This window comes from Hyla sarda, chromosome 1, assembly GCF_029499605.1.
Source record: "Hyla sarda isolate aHylSar1 chromosome 1, aHylSar1.hap1, whole genome shotgun sequence".
Taxonomy (NCBI): Eukaryota; Metazoa; Chordata; class Amphibia; order Anura; family Hylidae; genus Hyla; species Hyla sarda.
In genome coordinates this window covers 549,724,999-549,747,326 of record NC_079189.1, presented here as the reverse complement: position 1 = coordinate 549,747,326, position 22,328 = coordinate 549,724,999, and positions in this window count along the sequence as shown.

The following is a 22,328-nucleotide window of genomic DNA, read 5'->3' as shown; positions in this document are numbered from 1 at the left end:
GGTTTGTGACAGCTGGAGGCACGTTGCTTGAAAACACAGATCTAAGGTGTATGGCCAACCTTAAAGTGTACCCATCAGATCCAACAAAAAAACATTTTTTTTAATATATCACTCAGTACCTAATCCTGACCATGTACATCAAATTTTTATGTGTCTAGCACCTTTATAAATTTTTTTATTTCACTTTTAATTTAGCTCACTAGTCTAAATTCCTCTCAAAGGGAGGGGCGTGGCCTCACTGTGCAGGTCTCCGCCCCCTCCCTCAGTATGCTGTCTGCTCACATCTCCCCTAGCATTAGCAAAACTACAACTCCCAGCTTGTCCTCACTGACAGTAGCGGGACACAAGCTGACAGTGGGAGGATTTTTCCTCCAGTGTGAGCCCTGCGCTCACAGCTGTCAATCAAGGAAGTGTGTCCATGACATAGGGGATGACTCATGGACACAGCAGGACTAGTATGTGTCCAAGCAGACAGGGGGGGCAGTTGTTTGACTGGCTTTTTCAGTATGAAATACTGAAACATTTCTAATGAAAGCAATTACAAAACCTATTGGTTATACATGCTTTACAACATATCAAAGTTTTTGTATCTGACAGTGCCCATTTAAGAACGTCTCCTACTTAAAGGGATTTTCTATTGAATGAGATAATATTGGGGTCCAATTTTATAGATGGAGGGTGACCGCAAATTTCCACGACACAATCCGATAGTTTTCTGGGTTAAAGTAAGTTGGGGCATTATTCTTAATATAGCATAGGTACCAGCATCTCACCAATGTAGGTTTTGTGACGTGTCGATTTGTCAGAAAACCCTCTTGAAGAGTGGAATATTATGTATAGCTAAAGCTGGCCATAGACTTAGGATTGTGTTGAGTATTTGGCTGTCCAATTCCCCAAAAAACACGAAAATTTGTCTTGACTGCTCTTCCAGGCTATTTGATGCATCAGGGGAGGATAGGTGGCACTAGAGGTGTCAGCCAGCCATGTTTATACCGGGGGGAAATAAATTGATGACAGTCCTCAGTATACCAGGACCCGTAAATAAATTGTATAACCTAGGGAGAAGGTTACCCTAAATTTTTACAAATGGTGTTATTATTTACATTGATATGTATAGAACCTGTAAACTGAATTCTTTACGTGTAGCAGTATGAATTGGATGTCATAATATAGGTGTCATTTAGTTTGGGATTCTTATGGGCCCCGATAGTCTTAGCTCCGGCTTTCTATATTATATATAAGCAGTGCCAGGAAGCAAGATGGAGGCCGTACAAGTAGGAATAATAGATGTTCTGGTGATGGCCAATAGACATGGTGAGTTATTGCTCTATTGAGCTCGTTTGCAGTAAGGGCTGCACCTTGGTATATCTATGTATTTTATAGCTTCCTGTGTATGTTTAGGGGCCGATCCCTGAAGTGGACCTGGTTATAGGATGTGATATGGTTGTAGTCACTAAGCAAAGTAACCTTCTGAGCAGAGCTCCCTTATAATGTACATTCTTTGTGCTTTTGTGCTGTACAGCAGGAGGAATGCTTTTTTTTTTTTTTCTACTGTAATTTTATTGAAAAGTATTAAGTACAATAAGAGACAAGGGAATGTCAATTAGGGGGAATGCTTTATAACATCCCATATCATCCGTATAAAATGTCCTGTTGCAGAGGTAGAGCTCCCACACAATGTATTTAGGGCAGACCCTGTGGTGACGAATGCATGACATATTATTCCATCTTTCAGTTTGGTACCCACCACGCAGACATATTCATAAGATATTTCCTTGGTCATTGCAAATCCATTAAACAACTATGCAAAGTATGCGTAACAATGTAGGGGAAACTCTGCACTCTGTAATAACTCCGGTGCAGTCGCATGCTCTCCATTATCTGCATGAACTTCATTAGGTTTATTCCCCAGGTGAGCCGCACCCGTCAGTGTTGTCACAGTATTACGGGTAACATTTGATGGCATTGAGCTGTATCACAAGTGTCGTGAGAACCTGTAGACTCATTAAAGGGAATGTGTTCAAAAATGACGTATGGTTTTAATAGAGTTAAAGGAGATCTTAAGTGTAAGACACTTTTCCCATATGCACAGGATGGAGGATAAGTGTCTGATCGTGGGGGGGGGGGGGGGGTCCAAAACGATGTGACCTCCTGTGATTCCCTGTACAGAGCCGTGGCTCTCCCCGTGCAGGAGGCATTTCAGCCGCAGCATGACACTGCGGCCTACACCCCCCCTCCATGTATCTCTATGGGAGAGGCGGTGTTTGTGCCTCTTCCATAGAGCTGTGTGGGGGGATAAGTGTCTTACACTGCAGTACTCCTTTGACATATTTTTAAGATTTTTTTATTTTTTATTTTTTTTATACTTCTAATCCTGAAACTTGCTGTTTTAATTTTGGCCACTAAGTCTTATAATAAGTTGTTTTGTAGAGACAAATTGTCAGCAGTCATCTTTATATTATCACAAACAGGATTACAGTGGTAGGTGACACCAGTGTATAGTAAAGATGGGATCAGGCTGTTCATGGTAGGTGGTGTTAACACTTTCCACCTCCCTGCACAGTGATCATAGGTTACAGGATGTGCATAGAAGTCAATAGGGTCCCCTCTTGTCTATCATGCCTGTGTCCTTGGAGGTTGCTGTAAAGCAGATCAGGCAAGATGGCTTCTCACATAGTAATGTACCAAAAATTTAATAAAATAAAAAAATGAACATAGAAAGAGATTAGAAAAAAAAACCTGTTTCAGTTTCTGTCTCTAATTTAGTGTTTCCCAACCAAAGTGCTTCAAGTTGTTGCAAAACTACAATAGCCTGTGGCTGCCGGGCATGCTGGTAATTATAGTTTTGCAACAGCTGGAGGCACCCTGCTTGGGAAACGCTGCTCTAATCAGTAAAAAAGAAAAAAGAAAAATAAAGAAATCTAGATCATACATTCACTTGAAAGGTAGATGTGAATTTAAATGAAGTGACGGAATATCCACCCATAGATATTCTGGGTGGACAGTGCAGCAGGTGCCATTGTGGTCTATTGGCGCAATCACTAGCAGAGACTGCTGCATCAGAATGGGACCCCTAGTGCTGGGATTTTCAGAAGCCGTTTTCTTTATTAAATATTCGAAAACATTTTAAACAACCATATTACAAAAGGCCTTTCATTTATATCCGTAACAACATATAACACATTTTGGCATCGGACAGTGCCCATTTAAGACTCAGCCCTGTTTATCTGGATTTCTATTACTATTGACATGAGAAGTCCCTGTTACTATAATGTTGTACTGTAGATAGTTTACTGTTATATATGAAGGACAGCTTGTACATTACACCTTATTTATAAGTTTATTATATATTTATGAGTTGGTTTTTTCCCCCGCTGGATATCTTATAAAGATAAGACTGACAATTTTCCTTTTAAAGGGGTTATCCAGGAAAAAAACTTTATATATCAACTGGCTCCAGAATGTTAAACAGATTTGTACATTACTTCTATAAAAAAAAAAATCTTAATCCTTTCAGTACTTATGAGCTGCTGAAGTTGAGTTGTTCTTTTCTAAGTGCTCTCTGATGACACTTGTCTCGGGAACTTTTCAGAGTAGAAGCAAATCCCTATAGCAAACCTCTTCTACTCTGTGCAGTTCCCGAGACAAGCAGAGATGTCAGCAGAGAGCACTGTTGCCAGACAGAAAAGAACAACTCAAATTCAGTAGCTGATAATTATTGGAAGGATTAAGATTTTTTAATAGAAGTAATTTACAAATCTGTTTAACTTTCTGGCGACGGTTTATATATATATATATATATATATATATATATATATATATATATATATATATATATATATATTATAATATATATGTTTTTGTCCTGGATAACCCCTTTAGTGACCCTTTTTAGTGTAGGATTATGCCATAGTTACCTCTTACAACACATCAGGAAGGTTATAAAAGCTTGGACATAAATAGTTTTCATTGTAACAATGTTTCCCAACCAGTGGGCCTCCAGCTGTTGCAAAACGACAATTCCCAGCATGCCTGGACAGCCTTCGGCTGTCCAGGCATGCTGAGGATTGTTGTTTTGCAACAGCTGGAGGCCCACTGGTTGGGAAATAATTATGTAACAAAAGGTACAGACCCCCCTTGGCTGTAGGGAATGATGGCACTGGTGCCACTTCTCCTTTTACATGTCATCAGTTTACTATGGGACAACACCCTGTAATGCAGCCATTGCCCATCGCCTTGCTTGAGAACAGACCAGGCGTCGTGTAAAATGTTTTATACTCCAGGATAACATTGGCTAAACAGGTTATGGCTGATCATTGAATTTGGGACTTCTGCTTTGCCTTTGGTGCACCTTCCATAATGCATGAAATTCTGAGTCTTGCTTCTTTTAGATAAGCAAAATGACAACCAAGAGACCTCTCCACCTAAACCTACATTCTGCAGTCCAGACTGACTGGTTTACTCAATGTAATATTTTGGATTGGAAGATTTTGGTTTTCTGCACTAAATGTTTTCTCTCTCAGTATACACTACAATGGGCCCATTGGTCGCACACAGTGACTGGAGCCCTTTTGTAAATAGGACCATTATCTTTGAGCCGTCAACAATCGGTACTTGAGGAACATGTGACTCCGAGGTATTGGTTAAGTAGACAAAGGGGCTATGGTCGCCGTGGGGCATGTGATGGGTCTCCTTTTATCGACAATGATGAGATCAACTCTAAAACACTGGAATGTCCTCACTCTACAATATCTCGTATAATATTGTAAAGCTTGGATTTTATTTATGTTTGTATATTTTGTAAATGACTGATATTGCTCTCCCATCACAGTTAAATAAACCATCGCCCTGTACAAACTTATGCTCTCCCACTCTGTGTTGCATGTCTGAGTAGTTCAGATGTTTTGTATATTTATTGTGTTAACACAGAGTGTCATAGAATAAAATTAATATTTACCAATGTGTGTCATGGTGTGTCTACAGGGGAGACTTCCGCCCAGCCTGGTTCGCGCCAAGCATCTGCAGTTTCTTTGATATATAGAAGGTAACTACTTAGTTCGGACCTGCAATCTTCATTCTTTTTCAGGACGTTCTCCAAGGAATACATTCTGGCTGTGAGGTCCGTGTGTTCAGGAGTCCAGCGTTTGCCGCTGTGAGTGCTCTGCTTTCTTTCTATTTGTAACTTGCCGATGTGGTTCTCTCCTGCAGAGTATTTTTGTGTGCTTTCCACCCTTGCTCCAGCCTGTCTGAACTGTCATCCATATATACTCTCCACACACTCTTCTTGTGTATTCACTCCCCTTAAAAGGGCTATCTGGTACTTTCCATCCCTCCTTTATGCATCTTTTTGGGAGAGCTGGCGCTAGTATATATCCTGCTTTCCCATAGAGATGCATGGAGGGGGCATGTTGTGACCACAGCTTTGTGCCATTTGTCCATATCCTTTTAATATCTTCCCAAACACTGGTTCCAGAGTGTTTTATGTCACCCCATAAGTGCCACAGTTCCTCTAGTACTAAAACCATTAGTATGTTAAAGGGGTACTCTCATTACATTTGAATATGCCATCACACTGACTGGCAGTGAAACGGGGATGTGGAAGGCATCACAGAGGAACAACCAGAAGACTGCTTAATCTTTATCCTATGCATAATACATGTATATCTTGCGTATATTAGTTGACACTCACTAGGGGCCACAGAAGAGCACATGTCACAGTCTAATTTATATTTAAACTGACTGTAACTGCTCCCCAAAAGGGTGGAATAAATATATGTATGGGAATTATTCTTGCACATTGAAAAATACATTATTGTAAAATAAAATTAAATCTGCAGTGCTGTAAATGCTTAAAACTCACAATGTACGTATAAATTCCCTACAGATGCCTTTATAAAAACCTACAGGGGTAGATAGAAACCATAAAGCTGAATACTCACACAGAGAAAATGTGATTTGTATTCTCTGTATTTTCTGTTTGCACACTGTACACTGTTTTTTGTAGAATTCTGGTGGGAGGTGTTTTCCATTCTAACTATGGCCATTGTGTGGGATATACATAAAAATAAACCTGTACTTACCTACATCTCTCATGGTGCCTACAATGTCCTGTTCCGGTGCTCTGATGTGATTGTTGACATCACACCTCGTTCACAAAAGTGCCCGGGCCCAGTTTATCAAACTTCAGCACATTGGCCCTGTTGTCCTGCCTGCTGTATGACACACTGGGCCTGGGTGCTTTCATGGACACCAGTCAAGCTGCAGCTCAGGAAACTATCACATCGGGGATCGGAGCAGGACACAGGTTGTTTTTTTTTTTTTTTTTTTATATCCCACACAATGGCCATGGTAAGAACTAAAGTTCTCCTTTAAAGTTTCAGTATTGAACACAAAGGAAAACTGCTGGTAATTCCTATTAAAGGACATTTGCAGCAAAAGAAAACTTATCCTCTATCCAGAGGATAAGGAGAAGTGTCTGATCGCGGGGGGTCCAACCAGGGCCCCCGCATTGCCGCTCTATATGAGCGGCTAATGCGCATAGCGTCGACCTCTCTGAATGCGGCCTCTCTGCCTCTCCCATAGAGATAAATGGAGGAGGCGTGTCGCCCGCAGTGTCATGCTGCGTCCTGCATGCCTCCTGCGCGGCAGAGCCGTGGCCCCGTGCGGAAGATTGGGGATAAGTTGTATTTTGTTACAGATGTCCTTTAAGTAAAATTTACCATCTAGGTCTATTTTTCCACCTATTTGTGTAAAAAATTAAATTAAAAAAAAAACTCTTGTTGCACTTTGGGTTATTTTCATCACAAAAAATAGTTGGCTTGCAAATTGCATAATAGTATTTGCTTTAGCAAAACCAAAAAAATAAAAAATTGCCATCTTTTTGATAAAATACAGACCAAAAGCGGAGTATGTATACAATCTAAAGACCAAAGTTTAACTCCTGATATATATGTCTACCATTGCTTTGGCATACAGCAGCATCAGTAGCCCATAGACTTCCATTGTAAATAAATTAAATATAATGTGCATACCAATCTGCAGATGGCGGAGATGTTGCTAAAGTTAATTTATGTGTCTGGCACGTGAAGCCTTACTGTAGCATAATGTGTTGAGTGTATGAAAAATACTTATTTTTTTGTATTTATTTTATTAACCTTTTAAGTGTATACATCAACTGGTGTAAAAAGTGCCTAATACAGCTAGGCCCATAGGTAGGGCCGAATTTAAGCTTAGCGTGGACCTGGGCAAAATCAAAAGGGGGGCCCCAAAAGTCGTAGTAGTGCACTAACCAGATTTGCACATTTTTGGTCACTTCAAATACCATAAAAAAAAAAATCTAAAAAGCAATTGAAAAATCCCATCAAAACAAAAATGGTACCGATAAAAACTACAAATCACAGCGCAAAAAATGACCCTCATACATCACCATATACAGAAAAATAATAGTTCTAGGAATCAGAATAGTACAATTTTATATTTTTGTATAGTCACCTCCACACTAGGCTGGCAGTATAGGTCCCCCCCCCCCCCCCCCCCCACATTAGGCGGGCTGTATAGTTCCCGAGGCTGTATGCCTGTGTACTGCCCCACTTCAGTGCTCCGTCCACCAGTCCAGGGTCACGATCTACTGCTATGGTCATAGCAATAGGTCCCAGGACTGGAGGAGCGGTGGTCGGAGCACCGAAGCTAACGTGCTGGTAACTTACCATGCCGGCCAGCGCGCGTCCTGCTCGATGCTGCAATGCTCCGCTCCTCCATTCCTATGGGCGCACGCATGGGACGTCAGTGACGTCCCTGCGTGCGCTACCTCCCAGCGGCCCCAGCGGTTTTAAAGTTATCGCGGGGCCGCAGAAAGGTAACCAGGATATCCTTGTGTCCCAAAAAGATCGGATGTCCCGAGCTACTCAGTAGCGGATCCCTCCCCTTGATCCGCCACTGAGCAGCCCGCAGGGGGCCCCCTGGGGGATTGGGGCACTGGGCAGTTGCCCGGATTGCCCTGCCCTAACGTTGGCCCTGCCTATAGGAGGAGATTTATCAAAACCTGCGCAAAGGAAAAGTTGCCCAAAGCAACCAATCAGATCTCTTCTTTCATTTTTAACAAGGCCTCTGCAAAATGAAAGAAGTGATCTGATTGGTTGCTATGGGCAACTTTTCCTTTACGCAGGTTTTGATAAATCTCCCCCATAGAGTTCAACATCCTATTGGGGTTATTCGGTCATCTTGAGAACATTTCCCATAAAGAGATTAAATAGGGATTTTCACATCTCTCCTCACTCACTGATGTTGTTTGTATTCCAGGCTTTAACACCATTTTATCTATTGTGAAAGAATCTGCTCTTCCTCCAGCTACCTGACAGAAAACATTGCTGTCCTCACACCATCTGGATTATTCAGCTTCCGTTTAACCTTTCTGTATAGCAGCGTTTCCCAACCATGGTGCCTCCAGCTGTTGCACAACTACAACTCCCAGCATTCGGCTGTCCGGGCATGCTGGGAGTTGTAGTTTTGCAACAGCTGGAGGCATCCTGGTTGGGAAACACTGCTGTATAGGCACGCAATCTTTTGGACCAATGGACTTGGTTCCGTAGTCCGTGGTTTCTCATATAGCATTCACAGTTAGGCCACATTAATATGAGAGTAAGGGTGCGTTTGCTCTTAGTAATTCCTCTTGAATTCTCCGCTTAGAAATAATTAACATCTACTTTGCCATTGACTTCAATGTATTCTACTCTGCACTGTTCACACTGCGTAAATCCCGCTTGCGCAATTCTGTTCCGCTAGAAGAACATGTTCATTCATCTTGGGGAATACGCGAGTAGAAGTCTATTAAAGTTAATGGTAAAAAAATTTCAGCTTGAAATAGTTTCCGTGCGGAATTTGTGCAGAATTCCTCACGAAAAAAATGAAATAAAAAAGGAAATTCCAATTGGTGGTTGTAGTCCAACTAAAAAAAAAAAAAAAAAAAATTTCCTCCTATATCCTGCATGAAAGAAAAATGTAAAATGAAAGAAGCGATCTGATTGGTTGCTATGGGCAACTGGGCAACTTTTCCTCTGGACAGGTTTTGATAAATCTCCCCCCATTGATGTCATGGCTAGGTTCACACTACGGAATTTCCGCCTGCAATTCCGCTTTGAAATTGCAGGCAGAAATTCCGCTTATTGAAATGTACTGTATAGTGAATAGGTTTCCGTTCACAAATTCCCACTTTGGAATTTGTGAACAGAAAATCCGCTTGAAAATTTGTGCCTGAAGAATGGCGCTACTCCTTCTTCAGGGGGAAATACTCGCGGAACACATTGCAGTCTATCGGAGACTGCAGTGTCCGTGCGGTCCTAGCTGGCCGCACTCTGGGCAAACCTTTTCTACCCGGAGATTGCGCAGTGTGAACCTATCCTTAGATTAGTATTCTGCTTGTACTAACACATACCCGCCTACCATCATGGACCCAGCAGTTCTGCCCCAGATTTCAGGGCTCTGGAAGTCTAGGCATATCCTCCTGGGTGCTGGTGCTAGTAATTAATATCATCATATCTGCAGCAGCCTAAAATCTATAAGCTATGAGGCAGAAAGGACTGCCTGTGAAGCTTAGAAACAGGACTGTGTGTAGGCACACATGGGGGCAAAACTATTGCTGCTGCACTGAAAGTTCCTAAGTGCACAGCGGCCTCCATAGTTGAGTGGAAGAAGCCTGAAATCACCAGGACTCTTCCTAAAGCTGACCATCCTACCAAACTATGTGATCGTAGGAGAAGGGCCTTGGTAAGAGAGGTGACCAAGAACCCAATGGTCATTCTGGCTGAGCTCCAAATATCCTGCCGATGGAAGAAACTTCCAGAAGGTCAACCATGACTGCAGCCTCCACCAATATGGGCTTTATCCCGAGTGGACAGAGTGAAGCCTTGTCTCCGTATAAGACACATCAAAGCCTAAAGCACCTACAGGACTCTGACTATAAGAATCAAGATTCTTTGGTCTGTTTAAAATAGAATTTTCTCATTTTAATGGGACTGCGTTCACACTAAGGAATTTTAAATAGTAATCCCGTTCAAAAATTCTAGTGCCGAAGAGTCCAATTGTTGTCCAATGGGATTCCGCTGATCTGGGCACACCACAGAATTTCAGCAGTTGAGCTTTCCGCCAACAAAATTCATCTTCCAAAAGAATGAATTTGATCATTCTTCTAGTGGAATATATTGCCGTCTCTGTTCACATTGTGCTAGGAATCTCTGGCCGGAGATTACTTAGTGCAGTGGTCTTCAAACTGTGGCCCTCCAGCTGTTTCAAAACTACAATTCCCAGCATGCCCAGACAGCCGTTGGCTGTCCGGGCATGCTGGGACTTGTAGTTTTGAAACAGCTGGAGGGCCACAGTTTGATGACCGCTGCCTTAGTGTGAACCTAGCCTAAGCATCATGTATGGAGGAAACCGGGCACTGCTAATCACCTGCCCAATACCATCCCTATAGTGAAGCATGGTGGGGGCAGAATCATGCTCTGGGGTGTTTTTCAGGGGTCAGAACAGGAAGACTGGTCAGGGTTGAGGGAAAGCTGAATGGGGCAAAGTACTGAGATATTCTTAATGAAAACCTCAACCAGAGTGCTCTGAACTGTAGGTTAACCTCCCAACTAGAGATGAGCGAACTTACAGTAAATTCCATTCGTCACGAACTTCTCAGCTCGGCAGTTGATGACTTTTCCTGCATAAATTAGTTCAGCTTTCAGTTGCTCCGGTGGGCTGGAAAAGGTGGATACAGTCCTAGGAGACTCTTTCCTAGGACTGTATCCACCTTTTCCAGCCCAACGGAGCACCTGAAGGCTGAACTAATTTACACAGGAAAAGTCATCAACTGCCGAGCCGAGAAGTTCGTGACGAATCGAATTTACTGTAAGTTCGCTCATCTCTACTCCAAACGAGAAAATGTTTAGAGTAAAAGTGGAGCAGTTGCCCATAGCAATTAGTCAGATTACTTATTTTTAAAGGGACTCTGAAAAAAAAAAAAAGCTAGGAAGAAATCAAATTGGATGCTATGGGCAACTGCTCCACTTTTTTTTCTGCTCAGGTTTTCTGCAACATAACAAAATGGTCTGGAAACCTCCGAATGCATTGTATATTGAATGTGCTGCAACTGCTACATATTGCGATAAATTCTTGATTGGCTGGTACTGCTGTGTACTGTAAAAAGGTCAGACAGTGTCATACCCAGAAATGGCCTATAGGTGGCAGTGTCATGCACTGCATTAGTTGTCATTCTTTATGGTTCATATAACATTGCCTTCTTCTGTTTAACCAGTCATATTAAGTGAGCACCATCATTGATGTTTATTGTGTCATCTGAATAATAGTTAATATTTTGTCACTTTTTCTCTGTTCCGGTGCCAAGCTTACTAATGTAAGTACAGTATGTTGTACACTTTCTTTATAAATATTGGGATTGTGAATTGGTGGCTGCATATACTGTATTATAAATTGTAGTTAATAACAAAAGACAAGTTTAGATAATATTTGGAAACGGATAATATTTGGAAACTTTTAAGACTAGCTGCCATCCTAACAGCCAGTGCCAGACTTACCTATATAGCATGTTACAGTGCTGCCGCCATTATATCCAATTTATGGTACAGTCTATAGGTAGCAGTCATACAATGCATAGGTGAATACCAGCGTAAGGGACTGATATATAAGCACTAATATCAGTGCAATACAATGTCCAATAAAACTGCTATACCATGTAAGATGTGTGGTGGTCACAATAAAACTGCTATACCATGTAAGATGTGTGGTGGTCACAATAAAACTGCTATACCATGTAAGATGTGTGGTGGTCACAATAAAACTGCTATACCATGTAAGATGTGTGGTGGTCACAATAAAACTGCTATACCATGTAAGATGTGTGGTGGTCACAATAAAACTGCTATACCATGTAAGATGTGTGGTGGTCACAATAAAACTGCTATACCATGTAAGATGTGTGGTGGTCACAAGCGGCTGCTCTTTAGGGAGGGCAGCTGTTGTGTCTCAGTATGAGGACACTCCATAGTGACACACAAACCTTAAAAAGTGCACAAAAAGGGAAAATAAAAAAATGGAGGGGGTTAGACTAATTTAATACTGCATATGCGTGCTAGAAAGCCCGGGATAAGTCCTTGCACATGTATTTAACAAACCCATAAGCCAACATTACCCAACAGTCTGTCATTTAAGCTGTTTGTTATAGTGACGACTTCTCTGATCATTAGGCTGGATCCATCATGGTTATCACAGATGCCACTATGTGGAGTATGCATCGGTATACATCAGATGATGTGAGTAGCAGTATCACTCAACAGGCATAGGATAATAGACCTGACATGTTTTGGGGTGCATTTCCTTAATCATAATCTCTGATGAAACTGCAAGATGCAATGTCAAATCAACCTTATCCCGTCAAGGGAGAAAAACACTCCATTAACATGACATAATTCTAATGTTAGCGGTGCATATACATTTCTCTATAAATTATTTTTCCCTCTCTATTTCTGGTCCCTTAGTGTCCTGTGGGCAGACAGTAACGCTGATGCTGACATATATCTCAAAACAAGTGATACTCACCTTCCCCCAATCTGCCAGTTCTAATGGGTCCAGGTCCCTGCTTGTCACCACTTCTTGCTGGTTCCTTTGGTGTATTGTCGTAGCAGAAACTGCCTGCTCAGCCAATCCCTAACTGAGATGGAAAACTACTGAGGCCAGTGATTGGCTGAGTGGGCAGCTCCTGTTCGGATTATTCATCACGGGAATCAGCGAGGACAAGCAGGGACTGGGAGTCATTGGGACAGGAGCTGCGGCGGTACGGGGTAGGTGAGTATCACTTCATGTTTAATGCCCCCCCAATGCAAAATATATATAAAAAATAAAAATAAATTTTTTGACTCAAACGACCCCTTACTACTATGTTTTGTGGTATAACAAGTAATTAAAACTAAAATAATAATTTAAAATTTTAATCTAATTTTGGCCAAAAATGTGTCGCAAGGTGTGGTCAGTTACTAGAATTCCTCCCGTCCCCAGTCACTTACAGCACCCTATAGGCCTCCACTAATTTTATCTATAGAAAAACATCTGAAGGATACAAAAGGTGCACGTTTCCTTTACCTTTCATGGTGACAATGGAGATCATTCTTTGCAGGACAACAAAGGTGCATTCACTCACTTTATAGCACAAATACCAGTTACTGCTGCAAGCGTCACAAACATAGTTCACTTTTGACTGTATAATTGTTGCCTTCACTATGGCCAAGAAAGGAAAATCTTAGCCCATTAAACAATATAAAAGAACAGAGGACGCATTACAAGAAAGATCTAATTATACATCTGACAAAGACGTCTTACTAAGACTTACAAGAAAGCCAAAATTGTCATACAAATAAGTCTTTGTTGGAAAGCCCCATAGAGAAGAATGATGTCATAAGAAGAAAAAAATATATAATAACCAGTAGATGCCAAAAAGATTATCTATCTACAGCAGATTTCATTCAGATGTGGGGCATACTTATGGAACTTACCGTAAAGTCCTTGTCACAATGTTTTCTAGTCTTAAAAAAAGGAAGTGTAAAACCATTTTAAAAAAAATCACTAAACTCTAAAGAAGCACAAAAGCCGTCACCACACTGACAAAGCGCCTAGGGGGCGTGATACGGTCCGTGGTCCTGATGTCTGAGCTCCCCCCGGATCCATCTGACGCCTCCCTGCTTGGACTGACATGACCCATGAAGTCTTAGGTTCCCGGTGAATGGCTGACAACTTGTATGGTGAGCGCTCCGCTTCTATTTTTCTTTGGTGTTACATACATTTTAAAGAAAACCTTTCAGATGTTACCTTATATAACAGGTGGCAATATGTTATACAGGGTAAAATTCTTCTTTCTCATTATGTGCCCAGGTCCTGCTGCCGGTCCTTGCTTATGAAGAAAGTGACTTTAAGGGCAGGGTCACACAGTGCGCATCCGCAGCGTGAAATGCGCTGCCGATCCATCCCGTGTGACCCTGCCCTAAAGTAGCCCCAGGGGCCTGTTACTTTCTCTAGTAGTCATCGCCACTCTGGGCTGTAACCTTTCCTACTAGGCATGACTGACAGCCCGGGCACGGCCCGCGTCACTGCCCTGCTCCCTCTGTTCAGTGACATCAGAGGTGGCCAGGCTCTCAATACTGCCTCATAAGAGTGGTAACAGTCTGGAGCGGCGGTGACTACTACAGAAAGCTGTGGTGAGAGAGATTTTTTAACCCTTTATAACATGTTGTGATCCGTTATATAAGGTAAAATCTGCTGACAGGTTCCCTTTGAAGGGAACCTGCCATCAACTTCATGCTGCCTGAACCATGAGATATTGGGCAATCCCCAGTGGCTTCTCCTCACCCCACCAGCCTTGATTGACATGTCTCTCCCTACACCTAAATAAGGAGAGGGGTGGAGAAAAGTTTCTAGGGAACGCCCCATTAGCTTGTGGTTTGGGCAGCATTAACGTGATGACAGATTCCCTGCTATGCGCCAAAGTAATGCAACAACATTTTTGCGCATTAGCCAACTAATTAAAAATGTAACAGTGCAAATTACGACTGGTCAGTCTACAGATGCACCAGACTTATCAAACTAGCCTCATACACTGGTGCATTTGAAGTCTTTCTGTCTATGTTTGTCTAAGAATAAAACTGTTTTAGTAAATTTTGACTAATGATGTGTCAAATTTGACCAATCTGGCCCATTGTTTAAAAACGTTTAAAGGGGTTAGGTGGGGATAAAAAAAAATTCTTTCAAAAAACTGCTCCCTGTAAATGGAGCCAAATTGTAATACCACACAGAACCTGGGACCGATGTGAAGCTGTTTTTGAAAGAAAGTAGCTCTGTTTTTCTATTCCTTTAACAAGGAGAAGCTTTATTATGGGGCTGAGGCTTGTGCAGCTCTTACTAACAGATATTACAACAGGTGCGAGCTCCGCCTTCGGTCTGTTCTGCTCAACCAGAAGACACCCGGTGGATGGACATGCGTGTCTATTGTCATTATTATAGGACATAAACAGTTGCCATATATACATCTGTGTAAGAGGCAAATGCCTAAAAAAAAACATTTGCACAAGGTCCTGGTTTGTCAGGCCAAAGGTTGTGCAGACTTGACAAGTGACAAGCACTTTCCCAAACCAGACATCTACTTAGCGTTGTTGAAATCCAGTGCCATTTGCTATTTGCATCATCTGTGCAGATAAGGCGGTAGACATAACATCTTCACTACGGCGCCTTGTGATCCCTATCCCATTACATGATATTGATTTCCAGTACACTACATATCACCGTAACTATCTGACAGACCCGCTGTTCCTATTAATTGTATGAGCTACAAGACGAATGTTATACATGGCACATTGATGGGTATCCTGGAGGATTAGGCAGATTCTTCTGACCTTCCAATTTCCACATTCCTTCCAGGATCTTTCCTTACAGCTCATTACTTCACTAAACTATTCTTATCCCACCACCTACAATGGGCTGCACAAAGACCTCCACTACTCCGAAGCATAGGAGGCCCACAGGAAACCAAAATCTTAAGTTTTTTTTCTGCTTTACTACTTGGAATCTGAGAAAACATATTATCTGAAGAGCTAGGTTCACCGTCTGTTATAAATCACTGCCACATTGTATATGGATGACAAGCACTTCTCACAGACCTTCACCCCCCCAATGGGAAACCCTATCTTGTTACTCTTCAATTCACAGAAAACTTGACTTGAGCGTTGAGTAGTTCTGTGCTTACATTTACATTATTTTCTCCTCGAAGTGAAATGTTTGCTCTAAAAATGAAACATGGCCGTGATCCATCCGACACGAGGCACATGATGTTGGTATGTTACTAGTAGACCATTTCCTAGACTATGAAAAGAAATCATCACACTTTCCATTCTCGGTGCTTTGGGCTGTAAAAATAATTTCTCAGCTTAAAGCCACAGCTGGACATGGCGGTGAGAGACTGGGGAAAGAATTCGAGGCAGACTGGTTAACCACAAGCTCACAGAGCATTAGGGATAAAGTTTGTTTTTCCTTCTACATTAAGAGTGAATATGACAGTAAGGATCGGAGATGGTAGGACAGTGTTTTCCCAACCAAGTGCCACCAGCTTCTAGCATACCCGGACCGCTGGCAGCACCCTGGTTGGGAAACACTGCAGTATGCATTCACCCGTGTGATTAAAAAGCTATTTGTACCAAAGGGATTTTTATTATATTTATTGAAAAGTGCACTCAACTATGAAATAAAATGTAAAAAAAAAAGAAAAGCAATTTTATAATTAGACAAAACAATAAAACAAACCATATAAACACACACCAACAAATAGATGAAAACAGTAAAACAATATATAGGACAAAGCCATATCAAAGTACTGCATGAATTTTACATATTCCTGTGTCCGGGCTGCAAAAATAAACAAAATAAACTTTGACTCTCCTTCCTACGTTCCCCCGTTGCTCAGATATCGGCCTCTCGGTCCTCCGCTGCAATCCTCATGCTGCTTCCTGGGGACGGGAACGCCACAGAGCCGTCAGCGTATCACCGGCTGCAGCGATGTCCCGCCTCGGCCAGTGATGTAAGTCATGTAAGGAGCCAGCCAGTGAGTCAAATTTTATTTTGTTTATTTTTGCAGCCCGGGCACAGGAATATGTAAAATTCATGCAGTACAGACGTCCTTTAATAATACATTGCAATCTGGCAATGCAAGAAAACAGTGGAGTAGAAGGAAAGGAGGGGGGAGTCTAGAGACCCAGCACATGATCCCTGAGTGAGGATATGTCAGACACCTCCATGTCAATATTTTAGCTGGGAAATAAATAGGTATTGTAAGAGGAAACGTAATAAAAAGAGAAAAGAGGGACAGCGCCTCGTGTATTACCCAAGACACCAGATGGAATAGAGAATGGATCACACCAGCCTTTCAGTTGGCCGCTCACCTTGTAGTAGATAATCAGCATTTATCAACCCTGCATGGGGTATAATCATGGTCGGCGTGAACTGCAAAGCCCAAAGGGTCGCAAGGATGGATGATCCAATGCTGTTCAATGGAGTAGGTGAGGGAAGCAAAATGACCCGTGCATCAAGCACTGGTCAGAGTTCCAATCTGAAGGAGGTTTCTACCTCCAAAACACATCATCGGTTGTTTTCTGAATAAACATAGTGCCAAATGGCACTTAAGATGCCATACTCGCTTTGGACATCTTTATTCAATTAATGGAACTCTGAACAGAACGGGTCATTTTACTTCCCTTACCTACTCCATGGTAAGAGGAAAGTCTGAGATGGTTACAATACTGCCAGCCTAATGTGGGGGAACTATACTGCCAACCTAATGTGGGGGAACTGTGCTGCCAATCTAATGTGGGGAACTAAAACCTAATGTGAGGGAACATACTGCCTACCTAATGTTGGGGGACTATACTGCCAACCTAATGTGGGGGAACTATACTGCCAACCTAATGTGGGGGAACTACAACCTAATGTGGGAGAACTATACTGCCAACCTAATGTGGGGGAACTACAACCTAATGTGGGAGAACTATACTGCCAACCTAATGTGGGGGAACTACAACCTAATGTGGGGGAACATACTGCCAACCTAATGTGGGGGAACTACAACCTATTGTGGGGGAACTATACTGCCAGCCTAAGGTGGGGGAACTACAACCTAATGTGGGAGAACATACTGCCTACCGAATGTGGGGGAATTACAACCTAATGTGGGGGAACATACTGCCAACCTAATGTAGGGGAACTACAACCTAATGTGAGGGAACTATACTGCCAACCTAATGTGAGGGAACTACAACCTACTGTGAGATAACTATACTGCCAACCTAATGTGAGGGAACTACAACCTACTGTGAAATAACTATACTGCCAACCTAATGTGAGGGAACTACAACCTATTGTGGGGAACTATACTGCCAACCTAATGTGGGGGAACATACTGCCTACCGAATGTGGGGGAACATACTGCCTACCGAATGTGGGGGAACTAAAACCTAATGTGGGGGAACATACTGCCAACCTAATGTGAGGGAACTACAACCTACTGTGAGATAACTATACTGCCAACCTAATGTGGGGGGGAACTATGCTGACAACCTAATGTGGGGGGGGAACTATGCTGACAACCTAATGTGGGAGAACTATGCTGACAACCTAATGTTGGAGAACTATGCTGACAACCTAATGTGGGGGAACTATGCTGACAACCTAATGTGGGGGAACTATGCTGACAACCTAATGTGGGGGAACTATGCTGACAACCTAATGTGGGAGAACTATGCTGACAACCTAATGTGGGGGAACTATGCTGACAACCTAATGTGGGGGAACTATGCTGACAACCTAATGTGGGGGAACTATGCTGACAACCTAATGTGGGGGAACTATGCTGACAACCTAATGTGGGGGAACAATGGTAAGGTACAGTATCACGGTAGTGGGGGAAACTATACTGCTTACCTAATGTGGGGGAACTAAAACCTAATGTGGGGGAACATACTGCCTACCTAATGTGGGGGAACTACAACCTAATGTGAGGGAACTATACTGCCAACCTAATGTGAGGGAACTACAACCTTCTGTGAGATAACTATACTGCCAACCTAATGTGGGGGAACTACAACCTATTGTGGGGAACTATACTGCCAACCTAATGTGGGAGAACATACTGCCTACCAAATGTGGGGGAACATACTGCCTACCGAATGTGGGGGGGGGGGGGGGAACTACAGCCTAATGTGGGGGAACTATACTGCCAGCCTAATGTGGGGGAACTACAACCTATTGTGGGGGAACTATACTGGGGACCTATACTGCCAACCTAATGTGGGGGAACTACAACCTATTGTGTGGGAACTATACTGGGGACCTATACTGCCAACCTAATGTGGGGGAACTATACATGCGCTGTGTTTGCGCTGTGATTTGTAGTTTTTATCTTTACCATTTTTGTTTTGATGGGACTTTTCAATTGCTTTTTAGATATTTTTTATGGTATTTGAAGTGACCAAAAATTTGCAAATCTGGTTAGTGCACTAGTACGACTTTTGGTGCCCCACTTGATTTTATCCAGGGCCACGCTAAGCCTAAAACCGGCCCTGGGTGTCCTTGACATAAGACATGACCAGGCGTCAGTAATCCACAATATGTGAGCAAGTCCATACCCCATGTTATAGGTTTGTTAGTGGGGAGGAGCATTTGGGGCAAGCCGTTATCCTGTCTGGAAAATCTGTGGATGGGAGGATATTGAAACCATAAAGGGCCTTGTGTGTAAATTTGAAGTAAGTTTCACGCCATCGCTCGTTTATCATGCCAGAAGTTTGGCCAGAATTATGTTTTTTCAAGTGGGGGGTCAGTCTACAGTACGCCAGAGGCGTCCTTCAAAGCAGTATTATGGGAAGGGGGGCATTTACCTTTCGCCATTCGGGCCATCAGGCAGGCAGGCAGCCAGCCAGCCAGCTTTATTCCAATGACGGAAGAGATCGACCTCAAAGTGCGACTGTTCTATCAAACCATAGGTCAAATTGGGCCCTAGCAGCCTTCCACTCATCTCTATGTATCTCCATAGGGGAGGTAAGGAATAGGGCATACATAAGAAACTCGTAAGCGGGTACTAGCCTCATTAAATTAAGCGAGGGAGGTGCGTTTTAAGGTTGCCATGTGGGCAATTAAACGGCCTCTGAGTACCACCTTGCCGGTCTCCCAGAAGAGAACCGAAATTGAGCGAAGCATTGTGGACCGTGAATTTTAACCACCAAGCCCTCAGCTGCTCCACAAATGTGTCATCCTTCACTAGAAGAGAAGGGAATCGCCACAAAATGTCAGTTCCTCGAGGTCAAGATGGGTAAAATTGTAAGGCCAATGTCCACAGATTGCACTTGTTGACAGATCCAAACTGACTAGAAAGTAGTCAATTCGAGACTACGCACTGTGTGCATTGGAGAAATGGCTAAATTCTCTATCATCCGAGTGAGTTAGGGGTCATACGTCCTGCATGCCTAATTGTTTCAGAAACGGGAAGGACACAGTCCCGTGCACGAACATAGGTAGTCATGGGTAGGGGACGTGAACTCTCGCGGTCAACTAGTGGGTCTAATACCGTATTTAGGTCACTCCCGAGTATTTTCCTCGGGATCCCATCATTTTGAATTCTGGTAGTAAGATCACTAAAGAATGACCTATTCTCACCATTAGGCGCATATACATTGTAAACACTGAGAGACTCCCCATTATGTTCCAAAAGTAAATGGGATATCCTACCCTCTGTGTCTGCTGTTTGGGAAACAAAGTTAAACATAAACGATTTATGTGTAAGGGTGAGAACCCCCGCCTTCCCATCCTTAGCTGGGGAGCCATACACATGCCCGACCCACTGCTGCTGCATCCTAATAACATCAACCTCAGACAAATGGGTTTCCTGAAGTAGCACAATATCTGGCTGGAAACATTTAAGGCAACGAAGAAAGAGCCTCCTCTTATGGGGGAAGCAAAGGCCCTTGACATTCCAGGACATAATCTTAGCCATAGGACAAATTTAGGGGAAGGTGTTCCCTAAAGGGGGAATACACTGCCTCAGAATCTAGCTTTGGAAAGAAGGATACAGCTGCATGGAGTGAAACATTGGATCCTTCCCGGTTATTTCCAAGAACCCAGATAGTGATGCCCTCGAGACTAGGGCCTCCAAAGAATGAGACATGCCAAACCTGGCTCAAAAAAAACCTGATGAAACAGACACATAGGCTGACATTTATCATTGTCTTTAGACTGTTTTTTTTTGTGTCTACAAAAACCCCCAAAAATGCACAAGCAGGGTTTATTTGCGCATTCTGGTTTACACATTTCTGCTGATTTCGAGTTGCAATCCACTGATTTTAGCAATACACATGATATGGAAGGGATTTATTAACTGCCCCCTTTTGTGACAAGGTGCAAAAAAGGCGCAAAGCCACTGAAAAGTCTCTAAAACTGCACCAGCCCTGACTTCTCTTAGCTTTTTCGTGTATGTGAAGAATATTGAAATTTCAGAAAGCGTGTACCTGCACAAAATTTATCAAATGCTCTGTGACCATCTAATAAATGTGGTGTTCCTACACATTAACAGCGCACACACACACACACACACACACACAAAAAAAAAAGTGTTGAAAAATGCTTCCTTTTTTCGTCCGACAGTGGGACGGTGAGCCAACCGGCAGTTGGCTTTAAACAGTGATGTACAGATGGCGATCAAGGCTCTCCTACGTTTCGCCATGTCCTCAGAAAAGTCCTCAAAGAGTAAGAGGCGCATGCCATAAATCACGAATGGTTACTGTAAGTGCTGATAGGTCTACAGTATTTCCACTTTATCATTAAAGTCCAGAAAGCGGAGGATAACTTGGCATGGGCGATTCGCCAATGCTGCCAGAATATCTCGTGTGGAGGCAGGGGTAGGGCCAATTCTGTGTGCCCTTTCTTCGCAGCATGGATGGGAGACTCGCTCGCAGAAATGTTGCAGGTCAGGGAGCGCTACTGTTTCTTTAACCCCCACAATGCGTAAATTATTTCTCCGGGACCTGTTTTCTAGATCTTCCAGCTTTTCACTCACCCTGGCACGTACAGATTCAGTGAGGCAAAGATGCCGGTCTGTTACAGTTTCACCATCTTCCAGGTGCGAAACTCGTTGCTCCACCTCATTTAAGCGGCCAAAGTGCTCCTTTACCTCAATTTGTAAATTCTGCAATGTAGCCTTTAAAACTTCCTCGACGATGTGTTGCACATTTGGGGTGATGCGGAGCGCCATCTCAGCTGCAAGAAGTTGATAATCAATATGGACTGAGGCACCATGGGAGGCCTGGAGCACAGGGCCTTGAGAAGGTACTGCAGGGGTCTTATCAGTGCCCGGACCACAGCTGGATACCTGGGGTGGCTGAGCAGCCTGCTGGCCGACCTCCATAGCAGCCTCTGCAGCCAGGGACATCAGTGGTGGCAGTGTCTTAGTCTTTGCTGCTTGCAGCGCTATCCATATTAGCTGCGCCGCATGGTACTAAGGCTGGGAGCGCAGGCTGCTGTGACACTGCCGGACCGCCACGCTGCAGAAACCGCTCCATGTCCGACACTCCACAGAGGAGCTGCGGGACCCACGGCGAGTGCCCGGGGGCTGGTGTAGAGCTGGGACGTACCGGGGGAGCGCAACTGGAAGTAACTATGCTTTTTAATACAGTTTTGGCAGACATATACTTTATTTAACAAAAGTGACTAAAGTCTTCACCACTAAGTGTCTTCTCTGCAATCAGCTGTTCACG